Source organism: Macaca nemestrina, chromosome 17, assembly GCF_043159975.1.
Source record: "Macaca nemestrina isolate mMacNem1 chromosome 17, mMacNem.hap1, whole genome shotgun sequence".
NCBI classification, from domain to species: domain Eukaryota; kingdom Metazoa; phylum Chordata; class Mammalia; order Primates; family Cercopithecidae; genus Macaca; species Macaca nemestrina.
The window spans coordinates 8,594,423-8,607,961 of NC_092141.1; positions in this window are offsets into that span (position 1 = coordinate 8,594,423).

The window sequence follows — 13,539 nt, forward strand, 5'->3', positions numbered from 1 at the left end:
GTTGGATTTTGGCAGGAAGAAGGAATTAGTTATCAGGAAAGGTTAAGAGCACAGGTATAGTAGCCAGGAGGAACTACACTATAGGACTTGATGGTAGGGAGCTCTGGGAAACTAAAGACCAGCCCATGAGTATTCATGAGTGCTCTATGTGTGTTTATGTGTGTTGGTGACTAAAGAGAAATTGCCATGTACCTTTGGGTAGGTTACTTAGTCCTTCCGTGCCTGAGTTGCTTCATTTGTAGAAAATGGGGATAATAGTACCTACTCTATAGGGTTCTTGTGACAATAAAATGAATGAATGCAAGTAATGTGTCTGCAACAACACCTGCTATGCAGGAGGGGCTCTATCAGTGTTTATCTAATTATATGTCTGTCTATCTATCTATCAATCGATCAATTCATCTGTCTATCTGGTCTCTCCATTGATCCATCTATCTCAATTGATCTATGTATCTATTGATCTATCTAATCTATTTCTATCCTCTCCATCCATCCATTAATCAACCCATCCATTGATCCAGCCATCCATCTATATGTTCATCTATCCATCTATCTAATGTCTATCTATCTCTCCATTGATCCATCCATCTATGTAATCTCTCCATCAATCAATCATCTGTCTATCTTTCAATTGATCTATCTCTTCATTGATCTATCTATCTACCTAATCTCTCCACTGATCCATCTCTGTGTATCTATGTATTTATCTATCTCTCCATTGATCTATCTCTCTATCAGTCTATCAGTTCATCCATCCATCCATCCATCCATCCATCCATCCTTCCATCCATTCATCCAATCTCTGTCTCCAATCTCTCCATAGATCGATCTATCTATCTATCTATCTATCTATCTATCTATCTATCTATCTATCATCTATCCAATCTCTTCATCTGTCTAATATATATACATATTTCTTCATTTATCTCTCTCTATCAATTATCATGGAAATCATCCTTATTACCATTATGGCAAGAAGAGAAGGCTAAAGGTGGGTAAGGAGATGCAAACACTTTCTGACTCAAGGGACCTGGCTAATCTTGTCCTGATTTAGTGAGTAAGGTGTCTGTTGCAAACACTGCCACGTCACTTTAGAGTGTTCTCCCCTTCTCAGCAGAAAGGACAAATGCACGCTGAACTATGGAAGAATAGTTTCAGCTTAGGGAGGGACGAGACCAGGAGTCCCTTCCCTGGGCAGGTCATGCTGTGGAGTTTTGTCTAGTTCTGGGGCCACATTGGAAGTGGTGTTGATGAGGCACCAAAGCGTGTGCTGGGGAAGAGGTTGGCCAGGATGGAGTTGAGTCTGGAGACCATTTTGGTGCAGTGAGATAAGCTCTTCCTTAGAGAGACATTTTTTTTTTTTGAGACGGAGTCTCGCTCTGTCGCCCAGGCTGGAGTGCAGTGGCCGGATCTCAGCTCACTGCAAGCTCCGCCTCCCGGGTTCATGCCATTCTCCTGCCTCAGCCTCCCGAGTAGCTGGGACTACAGGCGCCCGCCACCTCGCCCGGCTAGTTTTTTGTATTTTTTAGTAGAGACGGGGTTTCACCGTGTTAGCCAGGATGGTCTCGATCTCCTGATCTCGTGATCTGCCTGTCTCAGCCTCCCAAAGTGCTGGGATTACAGGCTTGAGCCACCGCGCCCGGCCGGGAGACATTTTTGTGAGGCTAAGGGGCTTTTAGACAAGGGAAGAATCCCACCCCCACTGGCCACTGACTAACTGCAGGTGTGGTTTCTGCATGGGATGAGTAGCTGGACCAGAACAGAAGTTCCCAATGCCAGAATCATCTGGAGAACAGATTACAGAAACAGATTTCCAGGCCCCACTCATGACTTGCAGGTCTTGGGAGGGGCCCAGGAAAGTACACTCTACTTATTTTTAATAGTTGGATAGATGGATGGCTAGATATATGATGATGTAAGAATAGTGCATGCTAATGGTGGAATCTCGGTGATGGATGTATGGATTCTTGTAAAATTCTTTCATCTTTGTTGTCTGTTTGAAAATTTTCATAACACCTGTTGGAAAAACAAAGTACTTTTTTGAATAAGTAATATATTCAGATGATTCAAAAGTTAGAAAGTGGCCGGGCACAGTGGCTCACGCCTGTAATCCCAGCACTTTGGGAGGCCGAGGTGGGCGGATCATCTGAGGTCAGGAGTTCGAGACCACCCTGACCAACATGGTTAAACCCCGTCTCTACTAAAAATTTAAAAAACTAGCCGGGTGCGTGTAATCCCAGCTACTTGGGAGGCTGAGGCAGGAGAATTGCTTGAACCCGGGACGCAGAGGTTGCAGTGAGCCAAGATGATGCCGCTGCACTCCAGCCTGGGCAATAGAGCAAGATTTGTCTCAAAAGAAAAGAAAAAAAAGTGAGAAAGTGTTAAGTGACCTGCAGTGAATATTAATCTTCCTCCCTGTCCCTCATCTGCCCGTTTCCTGTGCAGCCCTTCAGAAGGTAACCATCCCTTCAAAAGAATAAACAAAAACAAGACCAAAAACAAAACAAACAAAAAAACCCAAAAAACAAAAATAAAACAAAAAAACCACACCAGAAAATAACAGGAGTTGGTGAGGATATGAAGAAATTGGAACCCTTGTACCCTGCTGGTGAGAATGTAAAAGAGTGCACTTCTTTGGAAAACAGTACAGTGGTTCAAAAACTTAAATATAGAATTACTGTAGGATCCATCAATTCCGCTTCCGGGTATATACCCCAAAGAATTTAAGCACGGACTCAAGTAGATCTTTGTATACCGATGTTCATAGCAGTGTTAGTCACAATTGCTGAAAGGTGGAAGCAATCCAAATGTCCATCAACACGTAAGTGGATAAACAGTGTGGTCCATCCACATGATGGAATATTTATTCAGCCTTAAAAGGAAGGAAATTTTACCACCTGCTACAACATGGATGAACCTTGAGGACATTAAGTGAAATAAGCCAGTTACAAAAGGGCAAATACTTTATGATTCCACTTAAATGAGGTTCCTAGAGCAGTCAAAATCGTAGAGACAGAAAGTGAAATGGTGGTTGCCAGGGGCCGGTGGGGCATGAGGGCACAATGGGGAGTGAGTGTTTAACAGGGGCAGAGTGTCCGTTTGGGAAGATGAGCATTCTGGATGGATGGTGGTGATGGTTGCTCACACTATGAGAGTACTTAATACTGCGGAACTGTACACTTAAAATGGTTAAGATGGGCCGGGTGCGGTGGCTCATGCCTGTAATCCCAGCACTTTGGGAGGCCAAGGTAGGTGGATCATTTGAGGTCAGGAGTTCAAGACCAGCCTGGCCAACATGGTGAAACCCTGTGTCTACTAAAAATACAAAAATTAGCCGGATGTGGCGGTGCGCACCTGTAATCCCAGCTACTCAGGGGGCTGAGGCAGGAGAATCGCTTGAACCTGGGAGGCAGAGGTTGCAGTGAGCTGAGATCACACCTGTGCATTCCAGTCTGGACGACAGAGTGAGACCTTGTCTCAAAACAAAAACAAAAACAAAAACAAAAAAACAATAAAGGTTAAGATGGTAAATTTTGTTATCTGTATTTTACCACAGTAAAAAAGGTAACTGCTATTATTAGCAGTTAGTTTTGTGCATGTTATTTATATTTATATATACACAAACAAATACAAATAGGGATTTGTATTCCCTGTTTTTTTTTTTTTTCTTTTGAGAGATAGGGTCTCACTCTGTTGCCCAGGCTAGAGTACAGTGTTGCAATCACAGCTCACTGCAATCTTGACTTCCCATTCTCAAGTGACTTCTCACCTCAGCCTCCTGAGTACCTGGGACCACAGGCATGCCACCACACATGGATAATTTTTAAATTTTCAGTAGAGACAAGATCTCGTTGTGTTGCCCAAGGCTGGTCTTGAACTCCTAGATTTAAGCAATCCTCCTGCCTTGGCCTCCCAAAGTACTAGGATTATAGACATGAGTCACTGTGCCCACCCTTCCCCCTGTGGTTTTTTTTTTTTTTTTTTGCTTTTTTTTTGTGATGAAGTCTCATTCTGTTGCCTAGGTTGAAGTGCAGTGGCATGGTCCCGGCTCACTGCAACCTCCGCCTCCCGGATTCAAGCAGTTCTCCTGCCTCAGTTTCCCAAGTAGCTGGGATTACAGGCGTCCACCACCACGCCTGGCTCATTTTTGTAGTTTTAGCAGAGACAGGGTTTTACCAGGTTGGTCAGGCTGGTCTCGAACTCCTGACCTCAAGTGATCCAACCGCCTTGGCCTCCCAAAGTGCTGGGATTACAGGATTACAGGTGGCTGTTAGCCACCATGCCCGGCCCTTCCCCCTGTTTTTAATCTAAAGGTGTGCACCACATGCATGCTGGTGCATCTTGCTTGTTTTACTGGACAGTACAGCTTGGAGCTTTCTCCCTTACGCACATGCACAGTTTGAGTTGTTGAATCTGACTTTTTAACAGCTTCCCCAGGTGATGTTAAGGGGCAGCCTATGTGGGAACCTCTGGCTTCAGAAATCACTGGGGTCCTGGGTAGCTTGGAGATGTACTCCTTCCTCCAGGCTAGGGGAGGAGGACTGGAAGCTGCGGTGGTTCAGCTCAGATGGAGTCCCAAAGGGCCTCAGGAGCCTCCAGAGTAACCTGCTCTCTGTCCCCACCGTCTTCACTGTCCCCAGCTTTCCCTGCACACTATCTCCAGGGAATTGGGATCACTGAAGCTCCTGGCTTTCCTGCTGCACTGGAGGGACACTGGGTGTCCGGGCGCAGGGGCATTCCGCAGCTGTCTGCGCCACCTTCCTGCCACTCCCTGTGGGGACAGGGTGGGTGCAGCAGGCAGGGGCAACCCTGATGGGATGGCGTCACTCAGGCTATTTGGAACGTTGTGCCAGGGCTGACATTTAAATAAGAGTAAATGTGAGTCACCCCAAATATCTAAGGCGGAGGGATTGGAGGCTGGGGAGCAAACATGGGGCCGGGAACTGCAGGCCCAGCCCAGATGCAGTGGAGAGAGGTGGCAGAGGGGATAGGAGAGACGGAGAATGTGAATTTACAGGTTAAGGCCAACCTTCGGCAGGGCAGAGACTCTTGGTCTTTTTACGTCACTGCTGTCCATGAAAAGACACCTGGTAATGATCTTGTGGGTAGGCCTAGATTACCGACCAGGGCCCGGATCGGGGACACTGAAGGTTGTGTGCTGTTTGGAGACAGCACGGTTGCCCTGAGTGCTCACAGTTGGCCAAGTGGGGCCAGCTCCAGTTCCGGCTCCAGAGGAGGATGGGCTCATGCAAGGGAGGCAGGAGAAGGCAAGCTGGCTGCCCCACATGTGCTCAGCATGAAGACAGTGAGGCGATGCACAAGGGCAGGAGGTGGGAGCACCTCCCAGCCATGAGTGTGTGTGTGCACATGACCCTTGACCCTCCTCCCGCCGCACCTTGGCTTCTCAGCATCCTGCTTGACCTGGTGACTGTGGGCAGATGGGAGGGCCTAACCAGAGAGGGCAAAGGACCCCAAAAGTATGCAGTGAAGTACGGCCGTGTCCCTAGGGAAGCCTACACAGAGGCCAGGGGACGAGATCTGCTGCTTCAGTGACCCCACAGGATGCCACTGGGGCACCCGGGTGAGGCTGCAGTTGCCACGGTGAGACTAGGGGAGAACCCTGGGTTGGTGCAGCTCTGAGGGTGTCCCCACCCATTTGCAGCTGTCAGCTCTGGCCTGGCTTGCTCCAGCCAGCTCAAGGGTTTGATTTACCCCAAGGTTCCCCATTGTTTCACCCTTGTGGGCTCTGCCCCATTATTACATAGCCCAGGGCTGCTGGTAGCACCGGGGACACCTTGGGCCTCTGAACTAACACAAAGAGGCCCCTGCCTCTAGGAAGTAAATTGGAAAAAGACCCTCCTTCTTTTCAGGCTGTGTCAGGGCGCATGGCTTAGCAGGCAGAATAGGAACTGATTTCATTCCCAATTCACCTGCCTTAGTTCCCAAGCCCCCAGCCCAACAACAGGCAGTGACCACAGGTCTCACCCCATCCCGTCCCTTCCCTATGAAGACTTCCTTGGCTCCCCATTGCCCTGAGGCAAAGCCCATACTCAGGGAGCCCAGGAAGCCCTCAGTGCTTTCTGGAGACTTGCTCCAGCCAGCCCCTCCCCTGGGCTATCTTTTGCGACACAGTGTGGTCACAGCTCTGGCTTCCAGCTCAGGTCTTGAAGGCCCTGGGCTTGTGGGCCTCTGTGATCTTTTTTTTCATGCTGTTTTTGGGGTCGTTTCCTGGCTGGAATGCCTTTCTACATTACATCTCTCCTGGCATCTCCTCTACATCTTTTTTGTTTCGGTTTTTTGAAACAGGTTTTTGCTCTGTTGCCCAGCTAGGGCACAGTGGCACCATCTCAGCTCAGTGCAACCGCCGTTCCCCCCAGGTTCAAGCGATTCTCCTGCCTCAGCCTCCAGAGTAGCTGGGATTATAGGTGTGTGCCACTACGCCTGGCTAATTTTTGTGTTTTTAGTAGAGACAGGGTTCCATCATGTTGGCCAGGCTAGTCTCGAACTCCTGACCTCAAGTGATCTGCCTGCCTCGGCCTCCCAAAGTGCTGAGATTACAGGTGTGAGCCACTGCCCCTGGCCTTCCTCTACATCTTTTAAGACCTTGAAGAAGGGGGATCCTATTTCACACAGCTCTGTAGACCCTGCACAAAGATCCAGTATTATTAGAGCTCAATACATGTTTAAGCAAAAAAAAAAAAAAGTCTGCCTTCTCAAGCCTAACTTGTGTGTTGGGCCAGAAGTGGGGTGAAGGGGGTGTTTGAGCAACACAGTCATTTTACTTTCTATTCTTTTTTTTTTTTTTTTTTTTTGAGACAGAGTCTCACTCTGTCGCCCAGGCTGGAGGGCAGTGGCACAATCTTGGCTCACTGCAACCTCCACCCACTCCAGGTTCAAGCCATTCTCCTGCCTCAGCCTCCCAAGTAGCTGGGATTACAGGGACCTGCCACCAGGGCCAGCTAATTCTTTTGTATTTTTTGGTAGAGATGGAGTTTCACCATGTTGGCCAGGCTGGTCTCGAACTCCTGACCTCAAGTGATCTGCCCACCTCTGCCTCCCACAGTGCTAGGATTACAGGCATGAGCCACTGCGCCCAGCAAAAACATCAATTTCTTAAAAATATCTTAAACATGGCCTGGCCTGGTGCCATGGCTCACACTCATAATCCTGGCACTTTGGGGGGCTAAGGTGAGTGGATCGCTTGAGCTCAGGAGTTCGAGACTAGCCTGGGCACCATGGTGAAACCCCATCTCTACTAAAATACAAAAATTAACCAGGTGTGGTGGAGTGGGTCTGTAATCCCAGATACTCAGGAGGCTGAGACACGAGAATTTTATTTGAACCTGGGAGGAAGAGGTTGCAGAGATTGCGCCACTGCAGTCCAGCCTGGGAAAAAACACAAAACAAAACACAACCCTTAAACATAAGCAGTCATACCTTTAACAGCCTCAAATATAAGTATCTGTACCTTAAAAATATAATTAGGGGCTGGGCGTGGTGGCTTACGCCTGTAATCCCAGCACCCTGGGAGGCCGAGGCGGGCGGATCACGAGGTCAGGAAATCGAGACCATCCTGGCCAACATGGTGAAACCCCGTCTTTACTAAAATACAAAAAATTAGCCGGGCATGGTGGTGGCACGCGCCTGTAGTCCCAGCTACTTGAGAGGCTGAGGTAGGAGATTCTCTTGAACTCGAGAGGCAGAGGTTGCAGTGAGCTGAGATTGAGCCATTGCATTCCAGCCTGTTGACAGAGCGAGAGTCCGTCTCAAAAAAAAAAAAAAAAAAAAAAAAATGTATGTATGGAATATAATGAAACTTGAAATCTCAATTCCTGAAATGGTACAAACTTTAATAAATTAATATAAACTTCTAAGTATAAAAAGTTCACTTGTGTACCATCTGAAGTGTCACACATGTACACTCTGGCACGAGTGGGTGAGGGCTGGCGCTGTGGCACAAGTGGCTGGCACCCACGCGGGGGACAGAAACTTGGGGTCCCAGAGCTAGAAATAGGCGACTCTAGGACTTTCTGTGGCTGAGCCCAAGGCCCGGGTGAGATGCTTGACCCGAGAGTCCTTTGGATGGGACACCACTGAAGTGGATCAAATAAAAGAATCCAGAGAAAAGTAGCTGGGACTCTTTCAACAGGATGAAACTAGCAAGGAAGGATAGTGACCCGAGGGTGTGGGCCAGGGAGGAAGCGGAGACAGCAGGGCGGGACGTCGGGTGAGCAGGAAGGGGCTGAGTCATGGCCCAAGCTTGTGCCAGCCCGGGCAGCACGGGGCTGCGCTCTTGGCACCCACCGCATGGATTCCCTCTCACTGTCGTCAAGTGACCCACTCCCGGGGCAGAGACGCTTCAGGACAGGCAGGGGAGGGAAGTCACCAAGACAGCGGGGAGATTTGTTCTCAGGGACACGGTAGGTGGAAGGGAAACCTCTCTTGACTCCCGGGGTGGTGGCAGCATTTGGAGAAAGAGTGCTTGATGTGAGCTGGCCGCCTTGGAGGATTTTCTGAGTTGGCAGTCTTCATCCCAGGGCTTTAATCCTTCCTGACAGCTGAGAGGCCTCAATTCTTGAGACAGGTAAGGCTAGGGTCAGGGACAGAGTTCAGAGTAAGAACAATTTTATTTTCGGATGATAAAAATAGCACTACTGTTGAAAAAAAATGTGGAAAATTTTAACACACACATAAACACACACGCATGCACACACACAAAATACAAGTTGTACACCACTTCTACAGAAAACTACCATTAGTATTTTGGTGTTTATTCCAGCGTGTGTGTGTATATATATAATATGGCCATATAATATATAATTATGTTAAAATGTATAGTTGTACTTACACATATTATATATAATTATTTTTAAGATAAATGGGGTCACATTGTATGAATGCTTTTTGGACCTTTTTTTTTTTCAATTGTTATCTTTTAATCCCAATAAACATTCTTTTAGATCCTCTTTTTTAATAGATGTAGTAATTTGCTTAACTAATCTCATGTTGATTCATATTTAGGTTGTTTCCGATTTTTCCCTATTATAAAATTGTTGGCGGGGTGCGGTGGCTCTCGCCTGTAATCTCAGCACTTTGGGAGGCCAAGGCCGGGCGGATCCCCTGAGGTCAGGAGTTTGAAACCAGCCTTGACCATCATGGTGAAACCCTGTCTCTACTAAAAATACAAAAATTATCTGGGGGTCGTGGCATCCACCTGTAATCCCAGCTACTAGGGAGACTGAGGCAGGAGACTCGCTTGAACCCGGGAGGTGGGGGTTGCGGTGCGCTGAGACGGCGCCATTACACTCCAGCCTGGGCAACAAGAGTGAAACTCCATCTCAAAAAAAAAAAGTCTGCAATAAGTGTTTTTACTGAATATATTGGTGGTATTTCCTTAAAATAAATTACTAGCAATAGAATCGACAGCTCAAAGGATAATATTGTTTTAAAGCCTTGTGATAAATATTGTAAATTTGCCTTTTAGAAGGTTGTGCCAATTTGGACTCCCTTCAGCGATATTTGAAATTGTCTTTTGTTGTCACCCCCACCCACTTTGCCTGGATATTATTATAACATTATCTTTACCAAAAGAAAAAAATCTGAAAGTCATCCACCTCTCTGTCATCAGGGTCAGTATCCTAGCTTAAGGCATTACCATCAGCTTGTTTGGAATTCTGCAATAGCCCGTTCACTTCCTTTTCTGCTTCAACTCTCTTCCCTCATGGTCTTCTCCAGAATGGTCAGAGTTCTTTTTTTTTTTTTTTTTTTTTTTGAGATAGAGTTTCGCTCTTGTTGCCCAGGCTGGAGTGCAATGGCGCAATCTCAGCTAACCGCAACCTCTGCCTCCTGGGTTCAAGCGATTCTGTAGCTGGTATTACAAGCATGCGCCACCACGCCTGGCTAGTTTCATATTTTTAGTAGAGACAGGGTTTCTCCATGTTGGTCAAGCTGGTCTTGAACTCCTGACCTCAGCCCGCCTCAGGCTCCCAAACTGCTGGGATTACAGGCGGGAGCCACTGCACCCGGCTAGAGTTCTCATTTTAAAAAATATGCATCCATTGCTTTTTGATTTGGTTGTGACAGACTGGCTTGGATCAGATTAGGATTCTTTTAGAGGACGATGTAAAAATTGGATCTCTCTCTCTTACACACACACACACGCACACACACCACATACACACACGGCTGTTTTAAGGCATCAGAAAGCACTCAACATGTGTGGAATTAAATAACCAGAATCCTGGAGAGAAGGGAACCACTTTGAGGTCAGGGGATATTCTTCACTGCTTTTGACTCTCAAGAAATTTGCCAGTTTGCTTGGGAGACATTGAGGCTGGGCAGAAAAGGGTAACCTAAAGCTTGGGCAGTATCACAGGGCTCAAAAATTAGAATCCAAGGCAAATAGAATGTAAGGAACTAAGATCCTGGGGAAAAGGGCATGAGAGAGGCGAGCCCCAATTTCCATGTAGTTTCTTTTCTCAGAAAATTTGCCAAATCATATTCTCTGCACGTGTTGTTGTGAGGGTGAGGGGCAGAAGCAAAGCAGAAAGCTATTCTTAAGCTGAGTCTCGCTTTTGGGCTTTTCAGGGTTGTGAGAATTTAAAAATTGGAGTTCAGGGTCTGATAAGAAGAATCTGGTAAATGCCCTAGGGTTTCAGAGAGAGTCCTACAAGACCATGACCGAGGAATCAGGGCAATCCAGAAATAGACCAGCCCACACAAAGCCTGTAACATCTCAATTCCTGATTGGATTAAATGATTTGACCCTACTCTAATGGGCTGGCCGGGGGGTGAAGAAATTTACATATTTTCTGGAGAACATCATTCAGAGCCTCTACAATTTTTATTTTAACTCCAACCTGTAAGTGAGAATGCGAGTTTTCATTCTACCCAGCATCCAATATTTAACAAAAATTAGCAGATATACCAGGAGACAAGACCAAATAAACAAAAAGCAAGAAAAAACTGATTATAGAACCAGATCTAAAGGAGAACAAGGTATTAGTATTATTGTATTTGAACTCTGATACACTGAAGAAAGTAGATAGGGGCTGGGTACAGTGGCTCATATCTGTAATCCCAGCACTTTAGGAGGCCAAGGTGGGCGGATCACTTGAGGACGGGAGTTCAAGACCAGCCTGGCCAACACAGCAAAACCCCGACTCAACTAAAAATACAAAAAATTAGCTGGGCATGGTGGTACATGCCTGTAATCCCAGCTACTCGGGAGGCTGAGGCATGAGAATCGCTTGAACCTTGGAGGCAGAGGTTGCAGTGCACCGAGATTGTGCCATTGCACTCCAGCCTGGATGACACAGACAGACCCTGTCTCAAAAAAAAAAGAAAAAAAAAAAAGTAGATAGAAATTAGTTTTAAAAGGAATTAAATGGTAATTCTGGAACTAAAAAACATACTAAGATGTAAAAAACCCTCTATAGATAGGTTTAACAGCAAATTAGATACAACAGAAGAAAGGATTCATAAATGAATGACAGGTGAGTGGAAAATATTCAGTCTAAAGTATGGAGTGGGGAAACAGGTGGAAAACACAGAAAAGAGCATAAGAGCATATGGAACGTGGTGTAAAGGTCTACATACATTCAGTTGGAATCACTTAGATACAGGAGAATGAGTGGCTGGGTCGGGGTAATAGTTGAGGCATTAGTGACTATGAATTTTACAATATTAATGAAAGACATTAAACCACAGATTTGTGAAACTCTATAACTCTTCAGAAAAAAAAAATCCACACCTAGGAGCATTGTAGTAAAACTTCTGAGACCAAAGACAGAGAACTCTTAAAAATCAGCTGGGGAGGAGCCAGGTGCAGTGGTGAGAACCTGTAGTCCCAAAATACTAGGGAGGCTGAGGCAGGAGGATTGCTTGAGCCGACGAGTACAAGGCCAACTTGAGCAACGTAGTGACACTCAGTCTCTTAAAAAAAAAATCGATCCAGGAGCCATGCCTCACACTTGTAATCCCAACACTTTGGGAGGCTGAGATGGACAGATCACTTGAGGTCAGGAGTTCGAGACCAGCCTGGCCAACATGGTGAAGGCCTGTCTCTACTAAAAATACAAAACTTAGCCGGGTATGATGGTGGGCACCTGTAATCCCAGCTACTCAGGAGGCTGAGGCAGGAGAATCCCTTGATTCTGGGAGGTGGAGGTTGCAGTGAGCCAAGATTGCACCACTGCACCCCAGCCTGGGTGACAGAGTGAAACTCTGTCTTAAAAAAAAAAATCAGCTGAGGGAAAAAAAGACATGTTATCTTTGGAGAAGCAGGCATAATTCTTCCAAGATAAATGATGGAAATCAGGAGACAATGGAAGTCAAGGATGCATGTTATAATCTTCAAAGGGCTGAAAGAAAATAGCTGACAATCTAGAATCTTCTACACAGAAAAATATTCTTCCAAAATAAAGGTGGGCAAGCCAGGTGCGGTGGCTCACGCCTGTAATCCCAGCACTTTGGGAGGCCAAGGCAAGTGGATCCCCTGAAGTCAGAAGTTCGAGACCAGCCTGGCCAACATGGTGAAACCCTGTTTCTAGTAAAAATACAAAAATTAGCTGGGCATGGTGGCGGGCGCCTGTAATCCCAGCTACTTGGGAAGCTGATGCAGGAGAATAGCTTGAACCCGGGAGGTGGAGGCTGCAGTGAGCCAAGATCGCGCCATTGCACTCCAGCCTGGGTGACAGAGTGAGACTCTGTCTCAAAAAAAAAAAAAAAAGAAAAAAGAAAAAAAGAAAAGAAAGAAAGGTGGGCTATAGAGGTTTACAAATGAAAACAGAGATAATTCATTGCTAAGAGAGCCTTACTAAAAGAAATACTAAAGGAAGTTATTCAAGCAGAAGGGAAACAATCCAAGGGCAGCACAGAAATGCAGGAATGAATGAGTGAAAGGACGTAAGTAGGTGGAGAAAATATATGAATATTGACCATACAAAACAATTAGAGTGTCTTAGGAATTAAAAAATATGTGAGGAATTCCATGACTATAATAGCCAAAAGGTAAGAGGGAAATAGTGGAGTTAAATTGTTGTAAGCTTCTTGCTTTACCTGGGGAGTGATAGAAGTATGAATTATAGTGGTCTACTAATTTAATAATGAATGTCATAATCTCTAAGGTAACCATTAAACAAGAATACAAGAATGCATAATTAAAAAGCTAATGGGGGCCGGGCATAATGGCTCATGCCTGTAATTCCAGCACTTTGGGAGGCCAAGGTGGGAAGATTGCTTGGGGTTGGGAGTTTGAGACCAGCCTGGCCAATGTGGCAAAACCCCATCTCTACTAAAAATACAAACATCAGCCGGGCACGATTGTGTGTGCCGGTAATCCCAGCTACTTGGGAAGCTGAGGCAGGAGAATAGCTTGAACAGGAGGCAGAGGTTGAAGTGAGCCAAGGTCGTGCCAGATTCCATTAAAAAAAAGAAAAAGCTAATGGGGAAATGGAGTAATTCTAAAAATCTGATTATTTAAAAAGAGGGTAAAAAAGGGATAAAGTAAGTAAATTTCCTAAAAATGTTTTTGACTAT